This window comes from Bubalus kerabau, chromosome 13, assembly GCF_029407905.1.
Source record: "Bubalus kerabau isolate K-KA32 ecotype Philippines breed swamp buffalo chromosome 13, PCC_UOA_SB_1v2, whole genome shotgun sequence".
NCBI lineage: Eukaryota > Metazoa > Chordata > Mammalia > Artiodactyla > Bovidae > Bubalus > Bubalus kerabau.
In genome coordinates, this window is record NC_073636.1 from 53,322,690 (window position 1) to 53,348,026 (window position 25,337).

General features: G+C 45.6%; 1 pseudogene; it reads left to right on the forward strand.

The window, feature by feature from the left end:
- On the forward strand, positions 1-25,337 carry LOC129625190 (40S ribosomal protein S4-like; annotated as a pseudogene).

Here is a 25,337-nt window from a genome sequence, read left to right on the forward strand (position 1 = left end):
ATGAGATCCCTGGATAAGACCCTGAGGACAAACACCTCAAAATCTACCTCCAACTTCTCAGATGATTGTGTAGGTAAGGGAGCTAAGCTGAGAAGGGTTATGAGAGGTTCCATGGGATATGAGGAGTTCAACCTTTCTAAAACTTTTGAGATATTTGATTCCTTTGAGTTATGTTTGAGACTTTACAACATCCAATCTTCTGCAAATGAAACTGGTCTCTATCTTTACGATGTGGTCACAGCTATGATGGGAGTGTGACGTCACAACTCTTATTTATATATGTCTGCCTCTGTTCATTAGAATGTGCCTTCTTTATCTTTATATTCTAATGCCAGTCACATTGCTTGACTAGATTAGGACAATCAGATAAACAAATGAAGGGCTAAATGAACAAACAAACATAAAACTTATGTCATGCAATGACCTTCATGACTAGGGCTCCAAATTTAGTCTATAAGGAAAGGTGTATATGGGGTCAGATCAGATCAGATCAGCCGCTCAGTCGTTTCTGACTCTTTGCAACCCCATGAATCGCAGCACGCCAGGCCTCCCTGTCCATCACCAACTCCCGGAGTTCACTCAGACTCACGTCCATCGAGTCAGTGATGCCATCCAGCCATCTCATCCTCTGTCGTCCCTTTCTCCTGCCCCCAATCCCTCCCAGCATCAGAGTCTTTTCCAATGAGTCAACTCTTTGCATGAGGTGGCCAAAGTACTGGAGTTTCAGCTTTAGCATCATTCCCTCCAAAGAAATCCCAGGGCTGATCTCCTTCAGAATGGACTGGTTGGATCTCCTTGCAGTCCAAGGGACTCTCAAGAGTCTTCTCCAACACCACAGTGCAAAAGCATCAATTCTTTGGTGCTCAGCCTTCTTCACAGTCCAACTCTCACATCCATACATGACCACAGGAAAAACCATAGCCTTGACTAGACGAACCTTTGTTGGCAAAGTAATGTCTCTGCTTTTGAATATGCTATCTAGGTTGGTCATAACTTTCCTTCCAAAGGGTATTCATTAATAAACATAGAGAGATTACCTGTTATTTGTAGGACACTATGTAAGGCACATGTTGGGGTGTGAAAATGTATGAAAATTAGTTTTAACCCTCAAAGAGCTTTAGCAGTGCATAAGACAACATGTCAGAATGAATGATGAGAGAAATCCAATCTCCTCTCCCAACCCAAAAAGATGTCTAGGAGATGCAGGCAAGAATCACTTTCAGTTTTAGGAATCAGAAAAAAAATTCATTGAAAATGCCAGGCCTTGAAGGAAGAGAGAATTTTGTCAAGTGCATTTCAGACAATAGGCAGAGAGACCGAAGGCCCAGAAGAGCAGGTGTATTTTTGGCTGGAGCAGAGGTCTTGCCTGGAAGAGAAAGGGGAGACAGAGGGCATGGCTCCAGGGCAGGCCTGGGGCTGGGGATCCTCCAAGCAGCTCCAGGGGCGGGCACAGGCTCATCATCAACTCAAGTGGGATGCAGAATCTGGGGTGATGAACCAAGGTTGCTGCTGAAGCAGGCTTAGAAGGTGATCGTGCCACGTGCTCAGTGTACTAAAGAGTCATTCATTCACACGTCCACTCATTTATTTATGCATTGAGCAAAAAACTATTGAAAGAATAAATTAAAAAGCTTTTTTCTTAAACTCAGGGAAATGAAAATATTCATGCAGCCAACAAGTATCTACTAATTGAAGAGAAAGGCACAGAGGGAAATGTGGGACAGAGGGAGATGAACATTCCTGCACATAAATGTTGAACGGTGAGAGCTCAGATCTTGGGTGGTCTCTGGCAAGCATCAAGCTCTATATGACCTACAGAGACCTGGCTTGCTGAAAGTTAGGACCCTCTAGGGCAAAGTCCCCACCTTCTAAACCCCTGCCTCTTACCAACCGCACTTACTATCTTCTGTGCATGGGATTTGGTAGAGATTTACTCACTGTCTCGCTTTAGAAAAAAGAAGAGCTCTTAGGTACAGTGGTCTGAGGTCACACAAGTATCCCCAGAGATTCCTCCCCACTCCCAAATCCAAAAGGATGTGTGTCTTCTCCCCAGGAGAAGCTCACTATTCTCAACCATGGGTTGAGAACAGAAAGTATGTCCCCAGACAGCCCTCTGATAGCACAGGTTAAGGATTGGGGGGGGGGCAGCAGGGATTCCCATCTGTAGCTGGTTTCTGCCAAGGCTTAAGCACTGTTTGCTAGCTCTGTTTCAAGAGCAGAGGTGTCTCCACAAATAACAAATGTTGACGAGAAAAGGGAATCCTTGAATACTGTTGGAGGGAATGTAAATTGGTACAGCCACTATGGAAAACGGTATTGAGGGTCCTTAAAAAACTAAAAATAGGACTATCATATGACCCAGCAATTCCATTCCTGGATATCTATCCAAAGAATAAAAAAATGCCAATTCAAAATGATACAATGTTCATAGCAGCATTATTTACAATAGCAAGCTATGGAAGCAATCAAAGTGTCCATTAACAGATAAATAAAGAAGATATGGTATATATGCACAATAAAATACTACTCAACCATAAAAAGAATGAAATTTTGCCATTTGCAATAACATGAATGGACCTGGAGGGTCTTATGAAATAAATCAGACAGTGGAAGACAAATACTGTGTGTGTGTGAGTGTGTGTGTGTGTGTGTGCGTGCGTGCGCATGTGCTCAGTCACTCAGTGGTGTCCGACTCTTTGTGACCCCCATGGACTATAGCCCGCCAGGCTCCTCTGTCCATGGAATTTTCCAGGCAAGAATACTGGAGCATGTTGCCATTTCCTACTCCAGGGAATCTTCCCAACCCAGGGATCAAACCCACTTCTCTTGCATCTCCTGCATTGGCAGGCAGACTTTTTATCACTGCACTATCTGGGAAGCGAAATACTATATGATATCACTTATATGTGAAATCCAAAAACATGAAACAAATGAATGAATACAACAAAACAGAACAGACTTATAGATACAGAGAACAAACTAGTGGTTACCAGTGGGAAGAGAGGGCAAGATAGAAGTAGGGGATAAGAGTTACAAACTATTAAGTATAAAATGAATATAAGGATAGATTGTACAGCACAGGAAATATAGCAAATATTTTATAGCAACTTTAAATAGAATGTAATCTATAAAAATTGAAACCCCATGTTATAGATATGAAATTAATATAATGTAAATCAGCTACACTTCAATTTTTAAAAAGAGATTTGCAAGAAAAAGGGGGAATCAACACACAGAAGTACACACGGCCAGTTCACATAGATTTGCCTAAGTCCTGAAAAATAAAACAATTCTAATTATTAAAAAAAAAAAAAGAGAGAGGTGTGTCTCTTTCATCCCAGAACCCAGTGGCTTGTCTGCAGGGAAAATGATGAAGAAAAGGCTGGGTTCCAGGGTGCCTTGACTGCAGAGACACTGAAAGGAGATAAAGGGCATTTTGCACACACTAGGTTGGGTCCTCGGCTGACAGAGAAGATCATCTCTGCCTCTGCCACTGTGAGCACTGAATGAGAGAGTCTTGCTTCTCCCTGGAGTGCTTGTGGAATGTGCAAGGCTTCTCTGAACTGCAGGGTGAGGAAAAACAGGACTCACATGTGTCATTAGTCTCCTGTGTGTCAACTGCTCTTAACAGAACACAGAGCAACTTACATACAACTATTGATGAAATCTTCATAGAAACTAGAAACTGGACTGGGGGGATAAACTAGGAGCTTAGGATCAGCAAATACACACTGATATATATGAAAGAGATAAACAACAAGGTCCCTGGGTAGAGCACAGGGAACTCTATCAATATCTTGTGATAACCTATAATGGAAAAGAACATGAAAAGGAATATGTATTTATGTATAACTGAATCATTTTGTTGTACATCTGAAACTAACACAACATTGTAAATCAACTATACTTCAATGGAAGAAAAAAAGAAACTGAAAACTAACACTCAGAGAGATAAATATCTTAAAAAATTTTTTTAAATTTTATATTGGAGTATAGCCAATTAACAATGTTGTGAGTTTCAGGTGGACAGCAAAGGGACTCTACCATACATTTACATGTATCTGTTCTCCCCCAAACTCCCCTCCCATCCAGGCTGCCACATAACACTGAGCAGAGCTCCCAAGGCTATACAGTAACCTTGCTGGTTATCCAATTTAAATATAGCAGAGTGCACATGTCAATCTCAAACTCCTTAACCAAAGGAGATGAATGTCTTATCTGAGGTCATGTACTTAGTGACTGACAGGTCTTACCCTCCCTTTTGCCATGGTCTTCTGTTCTCCACCTGAGAGGGGAACCCTGGCAGTTCCTTCAGTCCAAAATACACCCAGGTGGTGAAGAACCTCACTACACATTGTCCTCCCTTCTGGCATTTGTATCCTGATACAGAGGAGACAATGAGTCACTGGAAGGCCAATGCGTCCCAAAGGCATTCTACATGAGACGTGAGAGAATGGGAGCATCCCTGAACCTCCAAGTGGGATGGGCAGGTTGAGAGCATGCTCGCAAAGCTCCCAGGTGGTTCCTGAAACCCTTCTTCAGCTGGCTGCCTTCAGTTGTCACCCCACTTCTGAACCCTAGGATCAGCTTGCCAGTCCAAATCAGGGATCTGATGATCCTGTTTGTGGATTATGCAGGGGCCTTTGTTTTCCCACCTGCCACCCCTTCATGTAGCACTAATCTCAGCCTGAGTTTGTTCTAGAAAGGAAAGAGCAGGAGGATAACCTCAGATATGCTGATGATATCACCTTAATGGCAGAAAGTGAAGAGGAACTAAAGAGCCACTAATGAGGGTGAAAGAGGAGAGTGAAAAAGCTGGCTTAAGACTCACTATTAAAAAAAAAAGCTAATAAGATCATGGCATCTGGTCCCATCACTTCATGGCAAATAGAAGGGGAAAAGGTGGAAGTAGTGACAGATTTCCTTTTCTTGGGCTCTAAAATCACTGCGGATGGTGACTGCAGCCATGAAATTAAAAGATGGTTGCTTCTCGGCAGGAAAGCTATGACAAATATAGACAGTGCATGGAAAATCAAAGACACCACTTTGCTGACAAAGGTCCGTATAGTCAAGACTATGATCTCTCCAGTAGTCAGGTACAGACGTGAGAGTTGGACTATGAAGAAGGCTGAGTGCCGAAGAAATGATGCTTTCAAACTGTGGTGCTGGAGAAGACTCTCAAGAGTCCCTTGGACATCAAGGAGATGAAACCAGTCAATCCTGGTTTCAGAGAATCAATTTTAGAGAAATCAACCCTGAATACTCATTGCAAGGACTGATGCAGAAGTTGAAGCTCCAATTCTTTGGCCACCTGATGCAAAGAGCCGACTCATTGAAAAGACCTTGATGCTGGGAAAGATTGAAGGCAGAGGTTAAGAGGTCGACAGAGGATGAGTTGGTTGGATGGCATCACCAATTCAATGGATGTGAACCTGGGCAAACTCTGGGAGATGGGGAGGGACAGAGAGGCTTGACCTGCTGCAGTCCATGGGGTCACAAAGAGTCAGACATGCCTTGGTGGGTGAACAACAGGGCAGGGAATAGGGGAGGTGCACAACCATCCAAGTTTCTTCCCGAGTTTACAACTTCATGGATGTTTATGAGCTTCAGAGCTGTTCTTTGTGCCTGCTTGGATGAAGGGCAGGGAAGAAAGGAGAGTGGCTTCCCCCCTACAATTGACTCATCAACAGAAACTCTCAGAAACATCAAAGAGAGTAATGTTTTGGAGATCGAGCATCTCCCCCGACTATTATTCTGGCTGTGGGGACATGGAGGCTTAGGAAGTGATTTGCCCACAGTGGGATGTCTCTGGACTCTCATCCAGGGCCTGTCTCACAATCCCATGCCACCTCTTTGACTCGCTGCTTAACTCCACCAGCAGGTCAGGGGCAGTTTCCCCACTTTCTTCATCCTGAGAATATCAGTGCCACCAGCACCACTGATGTGGTAGTGACCGCTAAATGTCTATCCCAGTATACACTCACTCCTCCTTTCTTAGTAATAAAATCCTTCATGTTAATGGCCAGGCTTCCCTGCAGCCGGGGGTCATGTCAATGAGTTCTGGCCAATGACTTATAGGTGCAAGTTAAATGTATTAATTCTTAATTCCTAGGAAACCTCTTTCGTAAAAAGTGAGGTGAAATTCACCATTTTAACCACTTAAAGCATACAATTGGGTGGCATTTAGTACATTCACAATGTTGTGCAACCATCAACACTTTCTAGTTTCAGAACTTTTTCTTCATCCTCAAGATAAATCCCCCACCCACTAGCAATCACTTCCCACCTCCCCAACTCTAGCCCCCGGCAACCGCTAATCTGATTTCTGTTCCCATAGATTTGTCTGCTCTGGTCATTTCGTATCAATGGAGTCATATAGTCTCTGAGTCTGGTTTTTCACTTAGCATTATGTTTTTAAGGTTCATCCATGTGGTAGCGTGTATCAGCAGTTCATTCCTTCTTTATGGCTGAATAATATTCCACTATGTTGATACACTGTATATTGTTCATCCATTCATCAGTTGATGGATATTTGGGTTGTTTATACCTTTTGACTCTTCTAAATAGTGCTGCTCTGAATGTTCCTTTGCAAGCATTTGTTTGAATACCTGTTTTCAATTCTGAGGAAACCTCTTTTTTCAAAATAGTTGGCAAAGGCCCTTAGCCTGCTTATTTCCATCTTCTTCCACCTGCTATCCCAGGTCTGGGTGTGATGTGGACTCGGTCTAGACCACACATGCCTTTGGGATGACAGAGTGGGGGCCTACAAGAGCCCAGGCCCCTTAGCATTATGCAGCTGCCCCACCCACCAGAACTGCCTACATCCAGTAAACGTCTGTCTTGTTCATTTCTCTAAGTCACTGTTATTTGGGATTCGCTGTCATTTACAGCCAAACCTAGCTGCATCTAACTGGTAGTGTAATGCCCTCCCCTCTTATTCTGTGGCCCACTTTTGGCAGGGATAAAAAGAGAAGCACAGAACAGATTCTAGACTGAAATGTGACTCACAGGACAGATATATTAAAAATCATCTAGCCAAATGTCTTTAAGTTTTTTCTTAGAGACTGTATTAAAAAGGACATTTTGTACATTGCTTACACACATGGGTTTATAATTGATGTGAAGTTTCCCAAAACAGTATGAACCCTCACTATGCACAATGCACAGTGATATTTTCTACTTCATTTCTAAAATAATTTGCTGGTCACAATCCACTAAACTGATTTTACAGCTTGCTAATGGTGAAAACTGGCAGCTTGAAAAGCAGCGATATGATGCAATATTCCCAGTGACAGGTAAAACAACTGAGGTCCTGGAAGGTCTACTGAGGTCACCGGTAGTTGAAAGTCAGAGCTTGGCCCACAAACCGGTCTTAGATCCTGGTCACTGGGAGGCTGTTACTTGCAACACACCCCCCTCCTCTGGGCATCAGGGTGTCTCCAGCTCCTGGCCAGGTCCTCCCTCACCCCAGCCCTCACCAGTCTCTTCTTTCTCTTTCTAGCCTGTGCTGCTTCCCTTCATCTTTCCTCTGCATTCAGACATTTTCAATCCTGTGCAGCATGGGTGGTACAATCTCTTGGTGCTCAGGTGGTGGGGAAATAGGGGTTCCCTGGGGGGCACTGAACAAGGGGCTGGCAAGGGTGCCAGGACAAAACTGAGTGAGCCCTGAACTGGTGGTTCGAGCAGCCTTGAGCAAGGTCTCAGCCTCTCTGTAGAAGGGAACAGTGAAACCAAATATCCTTCCTTGTAGGGTGTTGGTTGGGACCCCACATGCATCCATCATTGGCACCTGGGCTCCTGTCAGTGGTATAGAGGTCTTAGGATCCCACACATAGTGGCACCAGCGGCACAGGAGGGAGAAGGGTTTGAGCTTTTTCTGAGCTGCCATGGAGGACCTCAGATAGGCAGACAAGGTGCTGAGTGTTTTACTTGCATATGTCCCTTCACAGTTACAAACCCCTCTGATGTTGTCATTCCCATTTCACAGATGAGGGATTTGAAAGTCCAGTCAAATGTCATCACTTGCCAAACATTACACGCTCGGGCAGAGACCGGCCCAAGTTCACGTTGAAGCCAGTGCAGCCTGACCATGTGCCACTCCAGGCTGCACCCTGCATCTAGCTGAGGTGGTGGTGGTGGCAACAGGCATGAGTCCAGGAAGCTGCCAGGGAGAGGGGAACACCCACAGCCTCCTCCTTGCCTCGACATTACACGGTTCGCATGAGAGAGGAAGGCAGGACTCCTGGGTCCCCTTCACTTCCAGAGAGAGTTTCGAATTTCTTAAACCCTCGCTGTGCACAAGGAGCACCTGGAGAGTTCATATTAACCTAAGCCCCACCACTGGGACAGCACTGGTTGCTTAAATTCTACTGGTGATTCTATTATGGAACCAGAGCTGGAGTTGAGAATCACTACCTTAAGCCTACACAGTGTCTATTTACACTACTCAATCAAAGCTACTTTCCACGAATTCTCTCCCCCAAGCCATGTGGCCACTCTGAGCGGGAGGCAGGGGGGCAATCACTATCTCCTATTTACAAAGGAGGAAAACAGGCTGAGATGGAGGACTGCAGATCCTTCTGAGCCCCTTTCGGCCCCTACCAAGATGAGAGGCCTCGTTCCCTCTACTTCCATGCAATGGGGAAAGCATTTCCTCTCTTCATCTCACACCCAGGCTGGCATGCGGGCCCTGGGGACCAGAATGATTGCCCCATATGTGGAGCACAGCCCAGCGGGGTGGAGGCTGAGCTGGGAAGTTATTTGAGGTGAGCAGAGCAGCAGGGACACAGGCGTGGGGGCCTGGAAATGGAGAAGGAGCTGCCGGCCTCTGAGCTCCCAGGAAACGTGCAGACCCACAGCCCAGAATGGTATAGGTCCTCTGTAGGTTGGGGCCTGAAGCCAGAGAGGGTGAGTCCTGAAGTCAGCACTCTGCCTAGCTAAGCTGATGGTGGAGACACTCACTGGCCTAGTGCGACAGGGCGCCTGTCCCCGACACAGAAGTGCTGGGCTCCTGCAGGCAGAGGTCTGCATCCATATTTGACCTTAAGGACTCTGCCTCAGGGCCTCTATGTGGGCTCGAGGATGGGGAACCCCTTCACACTGGGCCCAGCATCTGTGTCCACAGTCTGCATGTCAGTCCAATGTGGGGCTCTGGCCTTGGTGCGTGGAAGGCAGAGGGTGCCAACCACTGTGGGTAGAAGGCTGCCAGGCCTTCCTCCACCATGTCATCCACCCAGCCCAGGCTGCCGTCTCCACTGGGAGGCAGAATAATCACACCCCACAGATTCCAACAAGAACCTTAACCTGGGAGCCAGAAACAGCCCTTTCGCACCAGCACGCTGCAGCCCTGCTAGTCCCCTGGGTCACACACACCCGACCACCCATGTTTCTTTTCCTTTTCCCTCCTCTCAGAACACTCCTCACCCCACAAAACTACTTCTGACTAAGTCCAGCTCATCATCCACACCAGTGCTACCTGGTGCTACCTGGGGCCTAGGGTGTCCCCTACCCTAAACCGCCACCAGGGTTAATCCCTTCCTCCTCTTGGCCCCTGGCAAGTGCTTGGATGTATAACGCAACCTAATGACAGTCCACTGCGAACCCACCATGGGAAGAGACTGCCCTCTCGATCTCTATGCTCCTGCTGCGCATCGTGGCTCCTTCCCTGAGTGTCCAGTAAGCAAACTCATTCATTCAGGAACTCAGGAATTCATTACTGAGCCCTGCCTGGCTGCATGACTGGGACAGGCCAGGAACCACAGGTGTGACAGCTTCAAGGGAATGAAGGTGTTTCCTTGTCTCTCTTTTTTAAAAATTGATTTTCTCTGAATTGACCATTGTCCACATTTCTCTGTGACCTTTGGGCATCTGGTGGACCCAGAAGTTGAGTCTTAAGAGTGCAGTGTCCCCAGGAGTCACAGACATGGACACCCTGGGCCCCTGGGGATGCCTGCAGGGCTCTCAGTGGGTGGGCTGCTGTGGGTGCACACGCCCCAGGGCTGAGCCCCTGCTGAAGCCCATCGCCCTCTACCCCCTTTCCTTTCATGCAAGAGAGCAGTCAGTACAGGAAGGAACCTGGAAGTCCCTCCATTTCAAGCTCTTCATCTTGAATCGGGAGCTGGAGGCTCAGCAGTAGCAGTTGGTAACAGAGTTCAACTGAGAAAACAGTTTCAGTATTGCTTTCCATGTCACAGATTTCACCCACAGTCATGGATGAGCTTGGAACTGGTGGCAGAAAAGATGCTACTAAAACCTAGTCTGGGCCCAGCTATCAAATTTCTGTGGGACCCAGGTAAGGGCCAACTCATCGTCTGGCAGGAGGGAAGTAGGGAGGGAGATGGCATATCCCCTCTTGCTAAAGTCTACAGAATCCAAGGTTCCCCTTCTTAGCAACCCAGCACTGTTGCATATTCATGGGAAGAAGTCCGGGATAAGGGAAGAGTCCATTTTTGCAGCCACACTATCCTGGTCTTTGTGACCTCTGAAGTAAGCAGCATTCCCCTTTTGCATCGTGCTCAGTGATTTCTTGGGCAGACCTTCCTGCAGCCTTAACCTCCATTCACAATATTTTACTGGTTTGACTCATGCCTAGTTTGGGTTTGGCGTCTCTGCCAACCCACTAGGCTGAGCACCCACGACAGGCAATAATTAGCCTACTGCTGAGCAGGGGTGCTGTCTAAGCAAAGCCCAGTCCTCAAAGTGACCACAGAGTCAGAGAACCCGTGCTCCCCAGCAGTGCTTTTTCACTCCCTTCCCTGGTGCTGCTTTTAGGAACTGTCCTCAGCATACCTGCTCCTTCTGCTCCTGGTGGTTTCACTCATCAAGTCACTTTCAAAAAGCCTGCCAGTGCTTCTGGATGTGTAGTTTACTTAGGAGCATTCCAGCACCGCTGATGGTTTCTGTTAAATCGACTTACACACTGTCATCCCTCCCTCCCTTGTAGCTCTGAGACGTGCTTTTCTTTGCCTACAGCTGGTAAAATGACATTGAGAAACATGGGAAGCAGGTGCCAACTGGCTTGAAAGGGCAAAGCTTGTCCGTCTAGCTAAGGGGATATGCCTCTGGCTGCACTGAAGAACCTGCCCTATACTCAGGACTTCGTCCCAAACATGCTCTAACCCTGAGACCACACTAGAGGGACTAGGCAGGCATGGAGAAAGAGTTGCCTCTGAAGAGAACCTTAAAAAAAAAACCAGGCTCTAGCTTTCAGAGCCCCAAAGGCGGCTGTCATGAGCTGGGCACTCTGGCCTCTCAGTAGGCCCAAGAGAAGCATGGGAGTCCAGCGGGGACTGGCAGAGAAGATGCCATGCACTCACCAGACATGTTTCGCTTTCCTCTGCCTCCTCTCTGGCTCGTCTGGAAATGGCACGGATGGTGTGGGGAGACTGACTGCCTTGCTGGGATCGCCTTACCATTTATAGAAGCCTCTCCTACACACCCCAATTAGAATTCTAATGAGGTAGGCGAGGCACCAGGTCATTCCTGTAGTGCCTGTAAACGTTTCACTTACGACATACTTATCACCCAATGGAAGGTCATACTTGCTTGTGCAAGACCAGTTTGGGAAGAAGAGGGGAGATAAGAAAAAAAATGCAGAGTTTGATTTTATTATTTTTTTCAAGATGAACTACTTCCTGGATCACAGGTTTCAGGAAATGATGTAATGCTTTTCTTGAAGTAGCTTGTCCAGAGCTGATGCTGAGAAGTCCCCTGGGGTCAAAGAAAAGTCTCTGCAGAACCTAGAGCAGAAAATTGCCTAATGCTTTCTCACCATCCTCACTTGCCAGTGGTCTCCACTTGCACGAGGGGCATGAGATACTCATCACAGTTCACTGTACAGGTTGCTGTGGGCCAGAAATGGCGTGTGATTTGTGGTTAGAAGCACTCGGTTCCAACGCTGGCTGGGTCCTGGCCATCACTGGACCTTGCAGTCTTGGAAGCCTTGTCTGTGACTTGAGGGGAGGCCCATCCACTCTTCTCAACTCAAGATGTGGGGGAGTAATCAAATGAAGTGATGTGAGTGGAAAGTGCATGGATGTGTACCATGTGGATTAAATCCAGTTGTCATCTGGAATCAGATGTCAGTTTAATTCCAGATGTGGGGTAGGGGGTCAGTGTTAGTCATTCAGTTGTGTCTAACTCTTTGCCATCCCTTGAACTGTAGCCTGCTAGGCTCCTCTGTCCATGGAATTCTCCAGGCAAGAATACTGGAGTGGGCTGCCATTCCCTTCTCCAGGGGATCTTTCCAACCCTGAGATTGAACCTGGGTCTCCCGGGAGTGGGGGGAGGGAGGATCATTCTTTTCAGTGAGGCAGTGAGGACAGCCAGTGAAGCTATACTGTGACACGACTTCATTCTGGTTCTGCCACACGTTGTCTGTAAAACTGGAGGGCAAGTCACGGACCTTCTCTGAGCCCAGCTTTTACACCAGTTTTAAAAAATTAAGAGGGGGGAGACTCTCATTCTACATTTTTTGTTTGCTTGTTTGTTGTTTTAAGGGTATATGTGTGTGTATATATATATATATATATATATATATATATATATATATATTTAAAGATCCTATGGTGGCTATATACAAGTTCCAAGCTTTCTTGTGATAGACAAGGGAGTTTTAAAAAATAATCATAATGCTCCAAGGGTTTGTGACAGAGAGGAAACTTCTCAAGGCTTCCACCAGACTTGGAGTGGGAAGGACGCACCATGACACAATTAGGTCTTTAGGGAGAAGATGGGAACGCTGGACCCTGAGAAAAATGAGACTGAATAAGGCAGGTGGGAAAAAGGAAATCCACGTCATCTCTCTGTCATCTGGGCTCCCACAGCACTTGGTACCTTTTAGGACGTCTCTTACCATATGCGTCTCCCTGCACTGGGGCAATCTGGTTACGTCTATCCCCATCACTCACTCTCGAAAGGCCCAGGCTATGTATTACTCACGTCTTCTCAGAACCGAACATGGGCTTGTCACATGGCAGGAGCACACCTATTTTTGAATAAGTGGATCAATCAATGGATGTAAAGTTGGAAATAATAATTCCCATCAGTGTAGAACCCAACCTGGGTAGGCATTGGCTAAACACTTTACGTGTGCCACCTTTTCTTGTCTTCAGATCAGTCCTATGGCATAGGTACCATTACTCCTGCTGTCTTATAGGAGGGAGAAATTCCCACCCCTATATGAGTGGCTCCAGAGTCTTTCTGCTTAACCTGGAGGTTGGCTGCCTAAGTGAGGTGGTAGGTCAGCCATTCCCAGGCCTGGCCACTCTGCATCCATGGCCCCATGGAATGTGGCCACTGTTGGCTCTGGCAGATGATCCACAAGAGAGCAGAGCATAGAGAGGTAACAGCAAAATGAGCTGGACCCTGATCAGCAGCTGGGTGTGTGGTGTGGGTCCTGGCTCCTGCCGTGGGATTGGCTGAGACTCTGGGCAAGGGTCTCACTATGCTGAATCTGTCCTGCCAGAAACCCAAGAGCTGTGTGAATCCAAGGGAATGAGTGGATGTAAAGGGCTGTGCATGCCCTCAAGAGAGGGATAAAGAAATGGAGGGGGGAGTTGCTTATTACTGCTGTTGTTGTTGGCCTGAGAGCCAAGAACTGGACCCTTGGCATCTCTTTCAGTGACCTGGCAGGGAAACCTGTCAGATGACAGGTAGGCAGCTCTGCCCTTGTACTCTGAGATCACACAGATCTGGGTCCAAACTCTGGCTCTGACATAGCCCTCCTCTCAGAGTCCCGGTTTTCACATCGGTAAAGCTAAGCTAGAAGCTCAGGGAGGGTCAAAGGAGAGCATGAACATAAGTGCTCAGCACAGCCTCTGGCACCGTTCAGCGTAGCCCCTTAGTGCTAATGTTATCGGTGTTCTCAATGCCCTTAAAGCACTCCCAAGTGTCATAGATTTTGCAATGGGACCCACAGTGTGGACAGTGGTGCCTGCCCAATGACCCCTTGGCATCCCCTTAGAAGGATCTGTATCTGATCACTCTTGACCCCAAGGTGGTGTGGCAGAAAGATGCCCATGCTGGATTCAGAAACCCCAACTGAAAGCCGGGCTCTGGGGCTTGCCCACTGTGTGGTTTGCAGAGTCATTTTCCTTCTCTGAGCCTCAGTTTTCCCGTCAGCCTACCCAGACACCTCTCAGCACTGTCATGAGGCTTCAAACCCTGAAGTCATGGATATGACACTCCCCTATAGATAGGGTGGTGCCGAGTTGCCTCCTCCCATGCCTGCCACTTGCTTACTGATCCCTGCAGCTTCTAACTGCCCAGCAGCAGGGCCTTGTGTCCTCACCCTGAGTCGACTCCCTGTTAGCAGCTGGAGGATTGCACCATGGCTGCAGCTGCAGCCCCAGCCTGCAGGCGGGCCGTAATTTGCATGCTGTTACAATCTCAGCTAAATGATTTTCAATTCACAGGTGGAGTCACCCAGCTACACGCAGGATGAATTTCCTGCTTGGCCACCCACTTTGCACCTCAGACTCCAGTTAGAATGGAACGTGCAAATATGGACTTAAAAAAAAGACAGAGAGACACTAATTGATCATTTGCCTTTTTTCTCCCTCTAATTGAGAGATTTAGAGTTGCTGAAAATTTCACAACGCATGTAAAGGTACAGAACCTTATAAGAATCATCTAACCCCCAGCCATTCTCCCATAGTAAGAATCCTGTTTCCTGACACGTATCTCTTGAAAACTCTGGTGACAGGGAATGCACAGTCTCAAAGCAGTCCCTACATGAAACAGGCAACTCTGCCTGTAACATCCATGTCGGGGATGATTCTGTTTAAGGCACATCTCCCCCTTCCTGTTTCACAGGAAGTCTGTGAGGGCAGGGGCTTTACTGTAAGCTTCACTGCTCCACGCTCAGTGCATCACTGTGCCCAGCACATGTGGTGGGCTCTCAGTAACTGGAGTTTAAAGTGCATTGAGAGGACTAGAAAGTTCCTCCTTTTTTTTTCTAAACGCTTTATTTTGTATTGTGGTATAGCTGATTGACGATGTTGTGAGTTTCAGGTGAACAGCAAAGGGACTCAGTCATACATATACATGTATCCATTCTCCCCTCCCATCGAGGCTGCCACATAACATTGAGCAGAGTTCCCTGTGCTATACCGTGGGTCCTTGTTGGTTATCTATTTGAAATACAGCAATGTGTACATGTCCATCCCAAACTCCCAAACTATCCCTTCCTTCCCCTCATCCTTACCCCTGCAACCATAAGTTCTTTCTCTAAGTCTGTCTCTCTGAAAGTTCCTCCTAAAAAGTCTATCTCCCTTGAGCTTCTGCCCATTGATCTTCACTGCTTCTCTTCCATCCATCACTGACCCCACACAAACCCACCTATCCCCTCTTCACCCAACAAAGATCACATGCTCCCCCAAATATGCCAAAAAAACACAAACAAACAAACCCTTCCCTTCCAACCAGTCTTTTCTTCTTCAGATTAAGCATCAGTTTCTCCAACCATTCCTGGGGAGTCACAATTTGGAGACCTCTCATCTCCTTGATGAGATCAGGTCATCCCCTCTTCTGAAACCTTCAGTGGCTCCCCAGGGCCTCTCTCAGCTCAAGTTCTTTAGTCTGGCATTCAAGACCCTCCAGTGTATGTCCAACTTAATTCTGTTTTTTCTTTTCTGCTACTTTTACATTAACTCTCCTATTCAGCAAACACACCTAATCATTTTTCCTGGAATCCCATATGTTTTCCCTGCCTCTACACCCATTTGTAAAATGCCTCTGCCTGGAACCCCTTCTCTATTTCCTCTGCATCAGGGTCTCTCACTACCAGGCCAAAGGTCTTCCCTCCTCGTGCTCAATGCAGTGTGCTGTTCCAGGAAAGAGGGCTGGTGCTAAAAGAGGCAAACTGAGGTTTAAGCCTCAGACACACTCTTACTTATCACAAGCACACATTTTTATAATCACACAGACCTTAGGCAAATCACTTAATCTCTCTGAGCCTAAGTTTTCTCCTCTGAAAAATAGGTCTGGTGATGCCAACACCACTCACCCTCCAGAGCATCCTGAGGAATCCTGTGATGACACATGTAACTGACAAGGTGCAGTGACTTCTCTCCACCCGAGCCTCTGGAACTTGCCCTGTGTCACTCCTCAGGCACCTAATGATACATGATCTGACTCAGGAGGGGAGCGTGTGGGTCTGGATGGTTGGCCATCTTTTCCTGACACCAGGCTCTGTGCTAAGAGTTTCACATCAGCTGACTTTTAAATGTCACAACAGTCCTCCGAGGAAGATATTTTCAATGCAATCCCATTTAATAAATAAGAAGCCAGAGGCTTAGAGAAGCTAAGGAACTTGACAAGGGTACACAGCTAACCAAGTAGCAAAGCAGGATGTGAACCCAGGTCTGCCGGACAGCAGAGGCCTGTCTATGCTGCCCTGTCCCTGACGAATCCTCCAGTTCAGTGACATCTGAGTGACTCTGGACCTTGCATTCAGGAGAGTGTTACTGATTCTGGTGATGATAGTGTTAGCAACTCAGGGCTGAACAGAAGGAAGCGTCCCTGCAGAACTAATATGAAAGCCTCGACTGTAATGTGTTTATGTCCGCATTTCCCACTCTCACTCAAATGAATAAAGCAAAATGCTGGAGGGAGAGTAGAAGTGTAAAAGTCCTTCATAGCTCCTGTCGGCACTGATTTCTTACAATGCCTGTTGAGGGGGGTCAAAGGTAGTCAGAACTGCAGACACCCAGCCTTCAGGGAGCTTCCCTCAGGGAGGAAGACAGGAAGCAGTTTAGGGAGAAACTGAACTTTTCTTAAACACAGAGACTGATAAGAGCTGAAAAGAGGTGCAGAACGAGTGACGGGCTCCAATTACAGAGATTTAAAAAAAGACTTACTTATTGAGGAGAAGGCGGGAAAAGATCAAAGAGAGGACAGCAATCAGGTGGTTCTGGGAAAAGACTGCACGTGAGGTTATGGGGAGCACCCAGTGTGAGAACAGTGGGGGAGGGTGGGGGAGGCTAGCCACGCCCCAGAACAGGGTGAGGACGTGGATCCTGGGCATGAGGAAGGGACCGCAGCGGGCAGCTCCGCTCAGCACACGTGTGTCGTCTCTTAACAGGACGGGTGGTTCAATCTGTCCAGCTGTCACTCAGTCACCTCTTTCCGGTTGGGGCCAGAAAACCAACCAGGAAAGAGAGGAGGCCACAGCCAACCACCTGCGGGCTTGGGGGACACCACCCGGAAGGCTGGCGGTTTGCCCAAGAGCACAGGCACCGGAAGGGCGCCAGGAAGCAAAATGGACAGAGGGCACGTCTCTGGGGTTGAGTCAGTCCTCAGAAAGGAAGCGACCCAGAGAGGTCATCCAGCCCAACCCTTTCTTTCACAGATGGGAGAACTGAGGCCTTTAGAGAAATGATTTGCCTAAGGTCATGGAATAGCTGGCCTGGGCTCAGAGCTTGGAGAGTGTTAAAGGTCATTTGTCCAACTTCTTTATATGCAGAGTACATCATGTGAAATGCCGGGCTGGATGAAGCACAAGCTGGAATCAAGATTGCCAGGCGAAATATCAATAACCTCAGATATGCAGATGACACCACCCCTATGTCAGAAAGCAAAGAACTAAAGAACCTCTTGAGGAAAGTGAAAGAAGAAAGTCAAAAAGCTGGCTTAAAGCTCAACCTTCAGAAAACTAAGATCATGGCATCCGGTCCCATCACTTCATGGCAAATAGATGGGGAAACAGTGGAAACAGTGACAGACTTTATTTTCCTGGGCTCCAAAATCACTGCAGATGGTGACTGCAGCCATGAAATTAAAAGATGCTTGCTCCTTGGAAGAAAAGTTATCACTAACCTAGACAGTACATTAAAAAGCAGAAACATTACTTTGCCAATAAAGGTCCATCTAGTCAAAGCTATGGTTTTTCCAGTGGTCATGTATGGATGTGACAGTTGGACTCCGAAGAAAGCTGAGCACCTAAGAATTGATGCTTTTGAACTGTGGTATTGGAGAAGACTCTTGAGAGTCCCTTAGACTGCAAGGAGATCCAACCAGTAAATGCTAACGGAAATCAGTCCTGAATACTCATTGGAAGGACTGCTGCTAAAGCTGAAACTCCAATACTTTGGTCACCTAACGCAAAGAACTGACTCGTTGGAAAAGACCCTGATACTGGGAAAGGCGGGAGGAAAAGGGGATGACAGAGGATGAGATGGTTGGATGGCATCACTGACTCAATGAACTTGAGTTTGGGTAAACTCCAGGAGTTGGTGATGGACAGGAAAGCCTAGCGTGCTGCACTCCATGGAGCTGCAGAGTCGGACACGACTGAGGGACTGAACTGAACTTCTGTCCTCCAAGGAGAGCACTGAGGCCATGACACCCGAAATTAGAATGCATGCTTCCAGTTCATCACCCTCTTTCTGCTGACAACTTTCTGTTAAGAAACCTACCTTAGAAAGGCCTCTTGGTTGAGCTTGCAAGAGTAGGGAAATATTTTTCAATCTTATCAATAGCAGAAAATATTAACATTGTTAAGGAGTAAAGTGAAGTGAAAGTCACTCAGTAGTGTCCAACTCTTTGGGACCCCATGGACTATACAATTCATGGAATTCTCCAGGCCAGAAATCTGGAGTGGGTAGTCTTTCCCTTCTCCAGGGGATCTTCCCAACACATGGATCAAACCCAGGTCTCCCAAATTGGAGGCAGATTCTTTACCAGGTGAGCCACAAGGGAAGCCCAACAACACTGGAGTGGGTAGCCGATCCCTTCTCTAGCGAATCTTCCTGACCCAGAAATCAAACCAGGGTCTCCTGCATTGCAAGCAGATTCTTTACCAACTGAGCTATCAGTAAAGCCCCAACATTGTTAAATACAGTCCAATTATCACAACATCTGCTTTTATATTCACCATCTCCCCGATCCTTACATGGTTCCTAAGGAAGCAGATTTTAGTACAATTGCCATGTTACAGGGGAGAGAATGGAGACCAGACTCAAATTTAAAATTCTGGCCTCCAAATTTTGTCCTCTTTCTTCTGCATTTCAGGTCAAGTGCTAATAATAAATGGGAAAAAAGATTTTCAGGGTCACTCACGTGCTGGATGATTTATAGTAAGTAACTTGTATGTACCGTGTTTCACTTTATTTTTGCCACCCGACATAAGTTACTTGATATAAATATGATTTATGAAGAATCTACAGGTTTGGGAAGAGGTAAAGGGCTGTCCAGGGGAGTATGAAGGGGGAAGGAGGGCTGGGCTAGGAGTCAATAGCCTCAGGGCCCTCTCTGACACTTGCTCAGCTGCTCAGCCACAGGCTGGCTCAGAACCAGATGCTCCCTCTCAGGGCCCATTTCCCCAGCCTCTGAAGTGCTAAGAGAATTGAGGCAGTTACTTTGCACCGGTCCTGCCTCTAACCTGGGCCCTTCCCATGGTGCCCAACGAATCAACAGATCTTCCACTGAGGTCTCAAAAGAGAAGAAGAAAGATTAGAGAGAGAGGCAAAGATTTTTCTATACTCCATGCATTTATCCACCCCAATTTATTATGTCCACCATGTGCAAGGCTCTCTTTAGACACTTTGGGAAATTCAAAGATGAACGCGTCTCAGAGGGCAATTTGTACCAAAACGTTTAAAAGTACACATATACAAATGTATTTAACACAATGATCCATAAAATTTGTTAATAAGAGGAAATATTTTGGAAAAAAAAGAGTCAGTGTTCAATAATCGGAAGTATATAAGATTGTGGCAGAGCCACACATTGGTACAGTGATGGTAGAGTGATTCTGTCTGCCTGCGCAGGGCATGCAGGTTCCATCCCTGGTCTGGGAAGATTCCACAAGCCAAGGGCCAGCTAAGACTGTTCACCACGACTACTGAGCCTGTGCTCTAGAGCCCATGAGCCACAACGACTGAGCTCGACGGCCACAACTACTGAGGTCCCCTTGCTCTAGAGCCTGTGTTGCAAAACAAGAGAAGCCACTGCAATGAGAAGCCCGTGTACTGCAACTTGAGAGCAGCCCCTGCTCGCTGCCACCAGAGAAAGCTCCAAGCGCAGTAACGAAGACCCAGCGCAGCCAAAAATAAATTCATTCATCAGTTTAAAAATTTGACACTGAAAGATGTTCATATTAAGTTAAAACACTTACATGAATGAATATATTTAAATAAGTATACATGAGTGTGATACATATACATACACTTGCTCTCAGAAGAAAATCTAGTATTCCAGCGTATCGAGGGCTATATACAAGAATGTTAATAGGGGTCTATCTGTGTGGTGTGATTAAAAGATAATCTTGACACCGTATGCAATTTTCTATTCTCTAAATTTTTATAAATCATATCACATTTTTATAATCAGAAAAACGTATTTCCATTACTTAAAAATTACCATATCATCACTAACGTTACTGATATACAATAACATGAAAGAAAATCTTAAAACTTTATGTATAGAAGGACCCAATTTTGATACACCTATAAAGGTAGAAATTTTAACTGTAGGAATTTTTTAAAATTGACATATAACCAATGTATAATCTTATATGTTACAGGTATACAATATAGTGATATAGTAATAAAGTAACTCACAATTTTTACAGGTTGTACTCCATTTATACTTATTATAAAATATTGGCTCTATCCCCTGTGTTGTATGATATATTCTTGTAGCTGATTTCATACCTAATAGTTTGTATCTCTTAATCTCCTATCTCTATATTGCCCCCCTTTTCCCTCTCCCCACTGGTATCCACTAGTTTATTCTCTACATCTGTGAGTCTGCTTCTTTTTTGTTATTAAATATAGGAATTTTAAAAGCCTCGAATGTACAATAAAATGCAAATGATTTGCATTCCCTGATTTTGCTTTGCTGTATTGTCTGCTGTCTAGAATGAATTGGCAATAATAAATTATTAACAGGCAAGTAAAATTATGTAACAAGAAGGTTTTTATTTTTCTTAAAAAAAGTATTAATAAAATGTAAGAAATGTGAAAGTGTTAGTCGCTCAGTTGTGTCTGACTCTTTGCGACCCCATGGACTGTAACCCACCAGGCTTCTCTGTCCATGGAATTCTCCAGGCAAGAATACTGGAGTGAGTAGCCATTTCCTTCTCCAGGGGATCTTCCCAACCCAGGGATTGAATCCAGGTCTCCTGCAACGCAGGTAGATTCTTTAGAGCCCCTGCTTCTAAAGTGTTGATAGTCTAACAGAGGAGATGAGAAGAGAAATGGGATGACATGGTACAGCAACATTCTGCAAACTCATCGAGATGGGAGTAATCACAGTGGAAAGGGGCTCAAGGAAAGATTCATGGAAAAGACACATTTGAGCCACACCTTAAAAGGTAGGTATGAACAAACAAAAATTGGAGGAAAGGGCATTCTCAGCAGGGAAAAGGCCTGGAATAGGCTTGATCACACATGACCAGCTCTCAGTCTTTCTTTCCCACGCAACCACTATGCTTAGTCATCAGGGTCATCCACACCTTTTCAAACAAGGCAGTTCTGAATGAGTGCAAAGGGTGCACTTTCCATTCTGGTTTGATCTTATTGTATACTGGATAGGGAAATGAACATGGATTCAACACTATGTGACTTATGAGTGAATTGTTTTAGTTTGAATTATTGGTTCTTGGCAAATGGGTTTAATTGGCAGTTTTCATCTTCACCAATTGCATCTGGTACTAACGATTCTTTAATTCTCATGGACAAGTGGGGATTTCCTAATTCATCAGATTCAGATCTTAGTTTCATTCATCTATAAAGAAAGCTATAAATTATAGAGGGCTCAGGCTTGTCCTGGCATCCCTCTGGCATAAAGCTTTTCCTAGGCACTACCTGCTTCCAGCAGGCCCCAAACACCTGGCCTCTCTTCAGCTTTGGTCCCAGGAAAGCAGCTAGGAGCACTTCCTCTGGCTCACAGTCTCTGTTCTTAATGATTACGTTTCAGTGACATTTGAGCAATAAATTGACTAGAGACTTGGGTGCTAATCCTGGCTCTGTCACTAACTCAATTGGAGACCTTGGAAATGAGGGGCTTGGTGTCAGTCAGTAGGCCAAAGCTTCTCTTCAGCCCCCACACCATCACACATTCTACACACTCTCATCCAAATGCTTATTTGGACACAGTGATTGTCAACAAGTGTGGTCCTTTCTCTGAGCCTCCCTGAGAATCTCAACAAAATGATCTTCATATGTTTCACACCTGTAAGTCTTAAGGTTTGCTGCTGCTGCTGCTAAGTCACGTCAGTTGTGTCCGACTCTGTGCGACCCCATAGACGGCAGCCCAACAGGCTCCTCTGTCCCTGGGATTCTCCAGGCAAGAATACTGGAGTGGGTTGCCATTTCCTTCTCCAATGCATGAAAGTGAAATGTGAAAGTGAAGTTGTTTAGTCATGTCCAACTCTTAGCGACCCCATGGACTGTAGCCTACCAGGCTCCTCGGTCCATGGGATTCTCCAGGCAAGAGTACTGGAGCGGGGTGCCATTGCCTTCTCTGCTTAAGGTTTAGGATTCTAGATTTAAATGATCATCAAAAGAGCACTGAAAAAACAGACGCACACAGTGATGCCTGCACATACTTGTATGTGCTTAAACAATAACTGAAAAGGTTTAAGTAACAGTGATTTTCCTCTAGGGAAGAGACGGAGAGTCTGGTGGTTAAAGAAACAAAGACACAGACTTTTCACTGTATACTCGTTGAATTTGTTTACTGAATACATATTAAGTTAGGAACGTCAATTGGTTGCATGTAAAAGAGACCTGAGAAATAATGACTTAAGCAAACATCTTTTGTATTCTTACTAAGTAAGAATTCTGGGCCAGGCTGTCCAGAGTTGATACCGAGGACCCAGGATCCTCCCAGCTCTCTGTTCCCCCTTCTGAGGTTCCAGCCTGCATCAGGCCTCAAGCTCATAGACAGCTGCTCCAAGTATGACCCCTGTGTTTCTGGCAGGAAGGTGAAAGGGCAAAGAGTATTGCCTGCTGACTGTGATCCCTTAAAAAAGCTTTACTGGAAACCCTCCTCAGCTTACTTCTGCTTCCATCTCATTGCTCAGAACCTGTGTGGCTCTGTCATTTTGGACTGAAGGGAGGCTGGGACTCATGCCACATCATGCAATATTGGGATTCTGTTAGTAAGAATGGATACGAGCTTTGTGATTATCAGTGTATGTGCTGTCTTTTTGAAATTAAGACTATCTTTTACAGCAGTTTTGAGTTCACAGCCAAATTTAGGGAGAGGTGCAGAGACTTCCCATTCACCTCTGCCCCAACACACGTATAGCCTCCCCCACTATTAACATCCCCCACCAAAGGGTACATTTGCTACAACTGATGAACCTACATCGGCATATCATAATTACTGAAAGTCCATAGTTTACATGAGGGTTCACTCTTGGTTTTATATATTCTGTGGATTTGGATAAATGAATAATGACATGTACCCATCATTATAGTATCACACAAAATAGCTTCACTGCTCTAAATTCTTCTGTGCTGTACCTATTCTTCCCTCCCTTCCTCAATCCCTGCAACCACTGACCTTTTTATTGTCTCCATAGCTTTCTCCTTTCCAGAGTACCATATAGTTGGAATCATACAGTGCTTAGCCTTTTCAGATTGTATTAGTAATTAGGTTATATTAGTAATATGCATTTAAATCTCCTCCATGTCTTTTCATGACTCAATAGCTCATTTCTCTTTAGTGCTGAATGATATCTCATTTTCCTCACATAAAACAGTTTATTTATCCATGTACCTACAGAAGGACATTTTGGTTGATTCCAAGGGGTAATTATGAAGAAAGCTGCCATAAACTTCTGTGTGCAGGTTTTCATGTGGACATAAATTTTCAGTTCCTTACAGTAAGAGTATGTTTAGTTTTGTAAGAAATTGCAAAAGTGTCTTCCAAAGTGGCTGTGACAGCTTGCGTTCCTATGAGCAATAAATAAGAGTCTCCGTTGCTCCACAGCCTCTCGAGCATTTGGTGCTGTCAGAGTCCTCGACTTGGGTCATTCTGATATATATGTAGTGGTCATGTATTGTCTTCAAATATATACATTTAAATATATATTTAGTACATATTTTCTATAATGTCTGGGAGTTGTTCCACATGTGGATATAGTTTTGGTATCTTTGTGCAGAGAAAATGAGCTCCATGTCTTACTCTTTCACCATCTTGTTCCTGTCATCTGAGGTTATTCTTAAGAACTGCTTTGGTTCTCCTAGGACTGGAAAGCCCAGGTACCCCAGTATGACAGAATGCAAGAAATAGGACCAAGAAATGAGATATTCAGGTTTAAGTTGCTGGTTTTTTGAGCAAATCACTTCCTTTCTCTGAATTTCCACTTCTTCAAGAGAGAAAACAAACAAAAACCCAAAACAATTAGGAAACAGGAAGACAACTCAGGCCAGTCCCATAGACTCAAGAGCCAGGATCTGAGTCTGAAGGCCCACAATCTCCCCGCCCCTGAATTCTTCTTCCTCTCCTCCCATAAGTAACACATGCTCTCTCTCTTTCTCTCTCACATCCATTAAAATGTTTAGCTCCCTCTCTTTGTGCCTAGCACAGCCTCAGGGTCCCAAGAAGCACCTGAATTGCATAGCAGCTCCAAAGCATTGGATGCTGGATAAATTGACTGGTGTGTTTGCCCCTCATCCATCTACCAGTCCCCACAAACTGAGGGAATGTCTCCCTCTAATTATATTCCTAAGGAACAGACTTAAGTTCTAAGCAACAGACTTAAGAAGATGAAGTAAAGATTTGCATGCAACATTTCATTAAGATTGATGGCAAAGTCCGCTCTGATATAATCTACCCTGTTGGTTTTATGGATGTCATCAGCATTAATAAGACTCAAGAGAATTTTTGTTTGATCTATGACACCAAGGGTTGCTTTGTTGTTCATAGAATTACACTTGGGAAGGGCAAGTACAAGTGTGCAAAGTGAGAAAGATCTTTGTGGGGACAAAAGGAACCCCTCAGCTTGTGGGGACCCATGATGCTCGCACATCTGCTACCCCGATCCCTTCATCAATGTGCATTGACACCTTATAAATGAACTTGGAGACTGGCAAGATTACTGATTTCACCAAATTTGACACTGGTAACCTGTGCATGGTGACTGGAGGTGCTAACCTGGGAAGAATTGGTGTGATCATCAACCTGGAGAGACATCCAGGTTCTTTTGATGTAGTTTATGTGAAAGATACCAACAGCAACAGCTTTGCCACTTGGCTCTCGAACATTTTCGTTATTGGCAAAGGCAATAAACCATGGATCTCTCTTTCAGTGGGAAGGGTATTAACCTTACCATAGCTGAGGAGAGCAACAAGAGACTGGCACCCATACAGAGCAGTGGATAA